Consider the following 11,444-nt stretch of genomic DNA (forward strand, 5'->3'; position numbering starts at 1 on the left):
TTCCTGGACGACTGGATGGAAAGTTGGCCTGCGTGCTGCCCGCTGGCCGTGCCATAGGAATTTCAACGGGGATATAAGTATAAGAACGCGGAGACGGGGAGTCGTTCGCGGTAGTGTGAGGCACAAACGCGCCACGGCACCACACCCAGCGTGCCCAACGTTACGACAGTGAGGGACAACAACAGGACCCCGGCCATGCGCGTCGCGGTGATCGTGAGTACTCCTCGGCGAGGCGTCCAAGTGTTCTCCAATCGCGCGCGCGTTTCTTAGCCCCGGCTCGCCACCCTCGCGAGAATAGCTATGTGGAATAGAGCGCGCGGTCGAGTCTCGAATTTCTGGTCTTCGAAGTCGGGCTTAGTTTTGCGAATGTTTGAGGATGCGCGCGTCATGTCTCGAGACAGTGCCAAAAATATTGAAATTTAATGGAATATTTTATTATTTCGTTTGGGTAATGTCTGTGTAAAATTTGAACATAAATCACTGATTGGTTTCAAAGTTCTTTAATTTTTTGTTTACTTTTGATTCGCGATTATGTAAAATCGCGTTTCGCAGTACTTATTTGCAAATTTGATGGGACAATGGCATTACTAATAGAATCCAAAGTTTTATGTGTACTAATAATATTCTAATAAATATTCATGCGAAAATTCATTTAGATCCACTTACTCATTATTTATTTAAAATTGCAACAAAATATAATAATTTTCGTATTGTGTAGCCAAAACGTCCTTAAATATTCTTTCTCCGTCTCTCTACACGGAGAGAACGATTTTAGTGCTACATCTAAACATTTAGCTAGATACAAATCAGAAAATAATTTTATTGTGGGCCATCAAAATAATCGTGTTGGGCGCCCAAATATGATAATGTTGTTGCAAACAGCGTTGACATCCTAGCAAATCAGGCGCAATTTTTTAATTGATTCAACATAATTATTTTTAGATCTGTATTTCAGTAAAATTATTTTTTTCGTGTACATGTGAAGATTTTCCTCTTTTCTCCTCCAACGCCGTTTTATACTTTTCACACGTTCAGAGATCAAACGTTTTCAATCTTTCAATAGAACAATATGTGGGGATGTAATCGAATGACGATGCACTGAAAGAAAAAGGTACTTAAAAATTCATTTATTTGTGGAATATAAATTTATTTCATTGGAGTAAACTTTTATTTAAACACGGTAAAATAAAATTTTATTTCTGACAAATGAACCAGTTAATAAGAAAAATAAAATATGTTTCAGAAATGTATATTTCGGTTTCACAATCAAATTTTTTGTAACTAATACATATCGAAGAAAATATTACAAGAAAAACATGCTTCTGATGTATGTCTCGACTTTTTTTTCAGTGCGTACAAAAAACTTTATTATATGTTTTTACTTTAATCCAAAAATTTAATTAGTTAATAATACAATATTTTGCAAGTAAATCAAAAAATTTTCAAAGCCATCCATCGGTTTGTTTGCAAAGTAAATTCTGTCAATTCTTATCTGTGATAATTTACCTTTACATCGTTCACGAGAGTTGCTTTTCATGACTGTTTCCTTTTTCTTAGTCTATTCTTTATACTTTCTAATGTAATATATCATTACTCGTATCTTTAAAGCCATCTCGATAATTGCATGTCTTCCAAAATATAGATTGCTTATGTTGTATTTATATTAGCGCGATATTTCTACACGTAATCAAACCTTACGTAATCCGTCTATCGAATATTTTCGTTACGTAACATGGTGTTTTATTACAAACTTATCGTACTTAACATATGATGACTCTTCTTTTTTGGACCGCGACACGAAATAAATTATGTAACGTTCGACAGTATAATTTCAGTCTTCGATGTAGTGTATTACATGAAAAAAAAAAATAATAATAATCAAGAACGGCACGCTGTTCGTCTTTAAAAGGGACACATGATTCCTTTTGATGGTTGTTTTTTTTCGTGCGTTTTATTTATTTTTTTTTTGCGCATACCGCGTCGTAAAAATGTTTGCTTGCCTTTGCGCCTGATCCCACTTGTTCCGATCACTTTCATCTTTTAACCCTCGAGTGAGATTTGACGGTGTGAGTGGTGCCAGGTGACTGCGCGACCGGTATTTAAATACTGCCACATCAGGAGCATGTCAAGTACGCATAGCTCAGACTGACGATTCCCGCCTTTGCGTTTTTCCAGCGACATAAGTTGACGAAGGAAAAGCGAGGGGACTGTTACAATTCAATTTGCGCGCGGAACGTTGAATATGCACCGCGCGAAAATCTGCTTGTAAATATCACTTTCAACTTACCATTTCTTCAGGGGGACACAGATAAATAGGTGCATTTATCACGTGGATACAAAAAAATGGAGCATTCTTGTTTTGAAAACATTTTTATTTTCAAAATGTTAAATATTGAAATGAAATTATATAACGTTAAATAGACATAACTTTCTTACATGAAGAAAAGTACATTCTCATTACTCAACAATTTCAATTTTTATGAGTTGAAAGTGAGAAAAAAGTGTCGGAAAATAACCATATCTACAAGAATTAGAATCTTTCTAATACTATTATTATTATAATTATATTGTGTTTTTAATTACATTAAAAAAAGAAGTGTTTAATTTTAAGATATTAAAATGTTTTATTTTTTTGTTTTTTAAAACTTAAAAGTTTTTTATTTTAAATGTTTAGATTTTTAGAACACTAAACGTATAAAACTGAATTCTTTAACAGGCTTTAAATATTTTAGTGTTTTAAATGTAAACGCTGTTTAAAACTAAAACATTTTCAAGTATTTAAAAAAACGGAGACAGAAATAAAACAGTTTAATATCTTAAAATTAAACATTTTTTAAAAATGTATACATTATAATAATAAAATAAAAATAGATATTTTGTTGACATTCAGGATTATAAAATTCTTTAAAAAAGTTTAAATTATATATGAGCAAGGTTATTGTTTCATGTAATAATAAGCAAGACTATAATAAAAAAGCAAAAATATGAAACAATGTTTGTTAAATAAAATATAATTTTAATTTGATATTAACATTTGATACTGTTTTTTCTGTGTATTTTTTGAATATTCTTTCGAACTAAAGAATAAATTACAGTTAAAATTTTTGTTTAATTGAATAAAGATATTAAGAAGGTGTCTTATTTAAAAAAATAACTAATTTATTACTATAATTTAATTTTCCATAAAAAATACATAAGAAAGCTCAAGCAATTAATTCGACCTTTTTATCGTTCGATCATCCACGTTTTATTAATTTTTAATAATTAAGATATTTATTCAAAAAATGTTTTTCAAAATTTATCGCGCAAGATACGTGGACGAGAGGGATGGCTCGCGTGGAGCGTAGGATACTTCGGCGTTCTTCCTTTCTTACACTCTCTGCGAAACTGAGCGCCCCTTTGCCTTTTTACCCTTCCTCTCGAAAAGTAGGCCGGGACGACATTGCGAAGGCCGAAAATCACCAGCTCCGTGGCTCTGGGCGAGCGCGAGTGAAAGCGCCCGACAGGAAAGTCGCGGACAAATTATTTCACCGTATTCCACGTAAACGAGTCGGTGCGCACGTGCCCCCCTGGACTCGAAACCTTTTCTCGTAAGAAACGAATTCGCCGACTCGACTCGGTCTCACCCTCGTTCCCTGCGTCTCGCGCCGTTCGCGCGCATTCCAGCGTGATCGCGCCACACACGTGTCGTTAAAATCTGCTTAGTACGCCGCTTTTGGCTCGATACGGCTTGATCAGGGACCCGTTTCCACGGATATCAGTTTAATGAGGCTAACGATAACTTGAGCTCGCTTTATTGGACGTAATCCGCGATAAAATTATATTCCGTATAATTTTATGCGCCTCGTAAAATTGACTTTGAACGATCTAGAGACTGCATTAGAGCTGAGGATAAAATTTCATTTACGATGTGTAATCTTCTGTGTAGCGGAAGACATTTGGATAATCAGATTGCACGTAAAATGTAAGGAAATGTATAAAGATGTTAAAACCTACGCATGTAAAGTTTATAAACGAGAAGTTTCTATCTTAAAATGTGGATTTAATGCATTTAAAGAGCCAGGATACACATTAGATTGTACATGTACAGCCAGAGATAAACTATATTTAAATTTATGAAATCGTTTCTTTAACTTGATTTTTTGTTAGTAGAAGTAGAAGTGAAAATACCTTTGCGAAAAATAAAAATTTAATCGATTTAAAAAAAATAATGTTATTAGTCTCTCTAAATAAATTATTGGTTTTTTAAACTATTCAAAGAAGGTATTGACGAAAATATAAGAAATAATTTAGTTGTTCTGGTTATTTGCACAACCGAATTATTTCTTTAATTACAACAAAAAGAACGTCCAGAAATTTTTTTTTAATCAAAGAAACATTTCTTTAACCTTGTAGCAATGCACAAATTTCATTAAGTCAAGTAAATATTTTTTTACTCAACGAAACTCCTTTCTCTGGATGTACATGTAGTGATAATCATGAAGGTAGGGCCTGAAAAAGGAAAAGAACAATCATCAATAAAAATATCAAAATAATCATATTATTTATTCGAAACACAAGAAACTAAAAAGAAATTTTTATTTTGTTGCAACTTGAAATAAGAGAAATTACAAACTAATATAAATGTATAGACGGCTCTATTTTCATGATCACCAAATGCATGTCAAAATATATGATATATAAAATTATAAGTGAGTTTATTTTGAATTCCAAGGCGCGTAAATTACAAATAATTAAAAATTAATTTTAATGAATTTAATTCGATTAATAACTTGGACTCGAGCGTATGTGCGACTGCGTTTAGAAACCTTCTCTCTAAATCTCGTAGAGTGAAATGCCAATTACATATTCAAAAATAATTTTACTTTTCCAAACGTGTAATAAATCTAATCGAATTTAGTAATATTTAAAAAGATATTTGGAAAAATAAAATTATTTTTGCGGTTATATTAACTAAATATTTATTATTATTTTTACATCACTTCGCTCAACATTTGATAGCTATTACCAAACACTTTTTTCAGTGTGACAAGAGTGAAAATTGAGCTCGTGCAATTTTTCGAGTGATGTTTCACTCTACGAGATCCAGAGAGAGAAAGACTTAGTAAACATTGTTTAGATCGACGATAATAAAAACGAATGTTCTCGTCCTATTGCGTTACATCGCGACAAGAAAATAGAAATTACTATTTAATAATCCCTTTCTTCATCCCACGCTTTGCTGAATGGCAAACGGGATTAATTTGATTCTTTACGACGTGGGGAATAAGCGATGAAAGTGGAACAGCCGATAGACAGTTACTTAAATTTCCATCGCGTTTTCTACTTTTCAACGCAACGCGCGTAACGTCCATCTACCTTTCGCACTTCCCGTCGCCGCGTCGCGCGGCGAGTCGGTTGACAACGCGCCCGTCGTCACGCTTAAATGTCATGCCGATTAAAACAGTTACGCGCGGCGTTACTTATGCGGGATGCCTGCGTGCGGTACCTGCGACTTAAGGCCGAATCGAATCACTTTCTCTTTTCTCCCGTTCGCGGCCGATTTTGCGTATAAGCCGCGCGAGCAACCGGCACCGCTCGTAACGCGAGCCGCGCAAACCGGAATAATATGCGATCCGCGCGCGATCCGGAACGCGTTTCGCGTGTAACGCGTTGTTGGCAGACGGCGTTGCCGTTCATCGACTCCGATATATCCCGATATCGCGCGAAGGCTTCTCTTTTTTCTTCTCTTCTTTCCTTATTTCAATAACGATCTGCTGTTATTAGCATTAGTGTACTGGCGTATATGCAGCAGCTGCGCTGCTTGGATCCCCGACGGAATTATGGGTGAAAACTCGGAAAGAGATTTAACGACCGCTGTCCGGTACGCTCCGTTATTTTTCTTTGGAGAAATCACGGGGATTGCGGATGATTAGCGTGCGATTTCAAGAGCGCGGCGGATAGTAGTTCATTATCGCGTTTCCTTCGAGAAAACCTCGCCGAGAGCTTCGAGGCGAGAATACAAAGCGTTAAAGCGCGACGTAGCAATCATCGTAATGTTCCTCTTTCTCGAGAATTGTATTTTGAATTCTAACGCGCGCGAATTACAGATCTGAAATCTATTACGGTCGTCGGCGATTCTCGGAAGGGCGGTATGTGGCTGTAATTAAACCAGGAATTGGCAAATTTTTTCTATAAAGCACCAGATATTTAATTAAGTATTTTATTATATTTAATTAAATATTTAATTAGGCTTACCGAGCCAAGAGGAGAAATTGAAGATATAATGTATAGGTATTCAAACCATTATCGCTAACACACTACGCACCGTAGCAAAAAGTATTCCAGACAAAAGTTGTAAAGAAGGATAAGTAATAGAACGTTAAATTTAAGAGGATAAATAAAAGACAATTTTTTTTTTTTAATAAAACTATATGATTTTTTACACATTACACAAAAAAAAATTATTATTAAATCAACAATTTATTGTTTCATATACAGAGTAATTATTAATGAATGTCCCCACTTTTTACCATAGGAGCATGATTTACCGACGGATACGTATTTCTAACATATTATTATATTAGAAATTACAAATGCGTGCTCTAATGGTAAAAAGTGGGGACATTCATTAATAATCACCCTGTATAACCAAGAATATAAAATCTTCTTGGAAAAATTTATAATCTTAAACAGACATAATTTTGCTTATATAAAGAAAATTCTTTTCTTCGTGTAAGCAAATTATGTCTGTTTAAGATTACAAATTCTACCAAGAAAATTTTACCTATATTCTTACTTATATATAAAACAATGAATTGTTAATTTGATACTTTTTTTTCTGTGTAAGATTTCTCTAATTTTGAATGTAAAAGTATCAACATTGAGTGTAAATTTACATACATATAATAATTTCAAATATATTATAGATCGAGCAATCGTTTATACGCGAAAAAAAAAACTAGGCGACTACTCTCAGGTTAAATTAGACGATAGAAATGTGCGTCTACCCTTAATTACTCTTAAGTGCTGCGCGCAATACGCAGTCGGAAGATTGCAATCGAGGAATGGCGTTGTGTAATTAAAGGAATTCTTCGTTCCAGTTCTTGGCGTGCGCCGCCGCGCTTTCCGCTGCACAGAACCAGGATGGACCGAGGGACTCGATACGAGCGACTCGCTATCAGAGATTACCCCCTCGATCAGGCACCACCGGACCGGCCTTCCCCAATCAACGATTCCGCCGACCGATCTCCTTCAAGTAATATATTATCATATTTATCATTAGTCATACACTTGTATCCATTTCCATCACAATGATGGATTAACTTTGACCTTTTGCTTTTACCTGAATCTTTATCTTTTCCTAATACTGAAAATTAGAAAAAGATGAAGAGTGAATTAAATCGAGATCAAACTAATCTACATTAGTGGAATTGCTGTTGGACATTAGGGATCGAGGGATAACTCACTCATGAAATCAGTCAATAGACCTGTAATTAAAATCAATTTGTAATCGCTTCAACATCAAATCTTTAAGAAATCAAATTGAAATCACGTAGTTAAACATAAAATCGTTTGAAATCATACGAAATTGTCCGACATCATTTTAAATTTTAAAAAAATCGAAATCACTTTAAAATCACGTTGAAATCACCGAGAAATCGGAAATCAGTCAAACACCTTATTCGTAAGTGAGTAACCCCTTGTTAAGAGTGTTTAATTGTAAAGTTTGAGAAATTTAATATACATATAAGTTTGTCAGATTTGCTTTGACAGCTAATTTTCACAAAATTCTTTCTTTACATTTGTTCGTTCTTAAAGAACACATCGATACTTGTAATGAGGTAACAGATCTCTCTCCTTTAAGTAACACTTCATCAATCATACTTATGGATGGTTAATCGTATAGAGCTCAAGAGAATTCAATAGACAAGATTCTCAGATATGCTTTGATAAATTACAGGATTCTAACAAAATCCTTTTTTTATATTTATCTTTTCCTAAGGAACACGTCAATATTTGTGACATATAAGACATCTTATCTTCTTCAAATAGTATCCCGATCATTAATCGTACACTCAATCCGAATGTAAGGATAGTTTATTACAGAACTCGAAAGAATTTAATAAACTAATAAATTCTTTTACAAAGTTTTATTCTGAAATTTATATGTGTGTTTCTTTTTAATATATCCGTGAGGTATGTGTGAGGAATATATTGCGAAGTCTCTCAGGAATTTTCGTCCCTTTTCGACGATGTGTGTCGAATTAATTCGTAAGGAATGACCTTGTTGAAAAATTTAGTCACGATGAATATAAATAAATTGCATATCAGAAGTACCTGCATAATCTGGCCGTAAGCAAGCTATTTGAACTATTGGAAAGGCAGTTGAAAAACCAGTTTAAGCGACGCGCATATCTGTCCGAGAGCTACAAAATAAACTTACATATACGCTGTTGTTAATTAATCGAACGGGCCCAAGTTTCGTGCAACGTCCGCGAACACCGCGCCAAGTAGGAAGCGAGTAATTATCTACGTGTATTTGAGAATAGAGGGATTGCGCAATGCCGACATACAAATTTAATGTTTCTGGGCAAGCTTGCATATTAAAACAGGAAAGGCCGAATACCGTTCCACGTGAGCGGCTCTGTAAATATGTAAATGCATGTCTAACGTTGTAAAGAGCAAAGTAGTCTTGGCATTTTCACGTATTCCACTTTTCTGCATTTTCTGTCTAAAAAGTGAATTGTCGCATACCATTGGAAATTGCGATTGTTTCAATCTGATAGCAACCTGAAAACCTTGATGTCGTACCTTCAAGTGCGTAAGCACACTCTCTGTAGCTCGTACACACGGAAAAATGTCATTCTTCTGCTAAGAAAGGCAATTATTCAATTCTTACTTTTTAAATTCATCATCATTAAGCATCAAATTTATTCGAGATACATTCTGAATCTAGTAATTTATGACTTCAATCAAGAATATTAAATTAAAACAAAATTTTAATTTGTTTATTATTCTGACTCTTCTTCGATACAATTTTGTATCCTTCGAAAGATTATAAATATTATTTTTCATTATATGATAATGAATTTTTCTAAAATTTATGATGAGTATATTTTAAGACAGTTATCAGATAAAGATTCTTTGCTAAAGATAATCGTACTTACGAGAAAAAAAAAGGTAAATTGAGCAAACGCTTTTCTTACACTGAAAAAGATGCTGTAATATGAATTAAAACGTAATTTGATTCAGTTAAACATTGAGTCAAGGGCTGTCTCTAAAATAAATTGATTCAACTAAATTTTATTCATTCAACCATTTTCGTTATTATCTTTACTTTTAATCTTTTTATTTCATTAATACTGTTATTGAATTAACAAGATATGTATTTACAATTAGATTGATGTTGTTAAATCAATAGCATTTTTTTTTCTTTGTGCAGTAAAATTGATATCTTTCTTGTGTGTAGAACGAAAAAGTTACTCGAAAATTACAACTCAACTTTCACTCTGTTATAAGAATTATTAAATTTTTATTCTTATTAAAGTAGCAAATCACGTGAAAAGTTACACAAGCTCAATTTTCACTCTTTTCGAGAGACGTTTCACTCCTACAAGATTTAGAGAGCATGCATTTTCACCCAGAAAAATCATGTTTACATTGATGAAATTATTTCTTTAACTTGTTTTTTTCATGTTGAAGTGAAAATACCTTTGAAGAAAATAAAAATTTATTAGCTTTCAAAAAATGATGTTTTTAGCTTCTTTTTAAGTAAATAAATTATGTGTTGAAATTATTTGCTTAAATTAAACAAATAATTTTTTAATGCAAAGAGAAAGTACTGACAGAAAAATTAATTTAGTTATTCTGGTTTTAAAAATATATTTCATTCATTTTAAAAAGAGGTTTGCGTATCCAAAAACGATTTCTTTCTAACAAAAGGAACAATCAAAGCATCTCTTCAAATCAAAGAAATAAATTTTTCTTCAACCGTATAATAATGCATAAATTTCTTTGATTCAAACGAATTTTTTTTTTTGTTTACTCGAAGAAACTTTTCTCCGAGTGTTAGTACCAATTCATTAGCAAGACGTTGGTTCAACATTAGCATACACTGGGTATATAGTGGACCAATATTGCGATAATGAATTGTGCTACTACTAGGATAACCATTAATTGAAAAAAACTACTAATGTCATTCGCTAAAATTTCAGACCCCGCGCAGGCCCCGGAGACGACGCGCCCGGTACGTTCCGACCCCTGCGGCCGAATTCGCCGATAGCCGCACCTTCGTTCGCGCATCACGTAAAGCCGGTGAACGAGGACCCCGAAGAGGAAGACGTGTCTTCCACCCGCGAGGATGAAGACACACGCGAGCAGAGCCAGGAGATCAGGAGCGACGAAGATTTGAGCGAAGAGTTTCCGCGTACGGCGGCGAATCCACCGCGGGTAATCCCGGTGGCGTCGGGACCGCTGACGTACCGTCCACCCATCCAGACGGTGACGCCGTCGAGCGTCCGGGTGGGACCCACGACACCCTCGCTGCCACCGCCGCCGCCGTCACCCGTTCAGTACCGTCCGACACCCCCGCCGCCGCCGCCCATCCAGTACCGCGCGACGCACAAGCCCACAAAGGCTCCGAGGAAGCAGATCATCGACGACCTCACGTTCCAGCAACCGATCAAGCCGCCGCCCAAGGCGGTGAAGCCGTCCCAAGCTTACGAAATCCGCGGCAAAAAGCCGGTAGCGCAGGTAGGCCCGCCACCGCAGCATCCCCCACAAAAATTTCTACCTAATCGCCTTTCAACGTAAAAATAAGCTTTTATTCCGTAACTCGATAAATAATTTTATACTGATAAGAATAATATATGAATCGAGCGAATATTACGTAATCGAGGTAGTCGAGATATAATCAGATAGTAAATACGAAAAGATTGATAGAGTTTTGAAATCTAAAGGAGAAAGCCGGAATCATCTGGCCGTCGTGCTCCTTTTTGTCCCGAGATAACGTCGCATAACTCATAAACGCGGTCAGACCGAAACCTGTTCACGCCCTGTTACGCAACGGTCTCCAGTCGAATTCGTGAAATGACACGCCCGGTGTTTTTCACGTGCTCTTTACAAACGAGTCTTGTGACCACTTCGGACGATCAAAATTCCAAATAGAAATTTATTTACGAGTTTCTACGTTGCATAATTAAGTCTACAAATGCAAATAATATAATTAAGTCTATGTTCCTGGAGGCATGTTTAGCTTGTGTATAAATAATTAAATCTGTGTTCCTGGGGACACGTTTAAATGGCGCTGAAATCTAGATGCATAATCTTTTCAATTAGTTTATGTTAGTTTTACGTTAAAGCTGAAATGTCACTAGCGGTCAGCCCTTTTCATATCGGTTTTTGACAAAAATGATTGTATCAGCGAAGACGTGCTTAAAGTTCGACACAGTCGAATTAATAAC

The 11,444-nt window shown here is 35.2% G+C and overlaps 1 pseudogene across 1 annotated transcript in view; it reads left to right on the plus strand.

Moving 5' to 3' along the window:
• Positions 1-11,444, plus strand: part of LOC105196250 — a 13,834-nt pseudogene continuing 2,390 nt past the window's right edge. The window contains exons 1-3 of the transcript XR_005574654.1: positions 1-213; positions 7,083-7,237; positions 10,197-10,734. The product of XR_005574654.1 is annotated as an uncharacterized LOC105196250 (transcript). The remainder of the gene's footprint in view (positions 214-7,082; positions 7,238-10,196; positions 10,735-11,444) is intronic.

The sequence above is a fragment of the Solenopsis invicta genome, chromosome 4 (genome assembly GCF_016802725.1).
Source record: "Solenopsis invicta isolate M01_SB chromosome 4, UNIL_Sinv_3.0, whole genome shotgun sequence".
Lineage (NCBI taxonomy): Eukaryota > Metazoa > Arthropoda > Insecta > Hymenoptera > Formicidae > Solenopsis > Solenopsis invicta.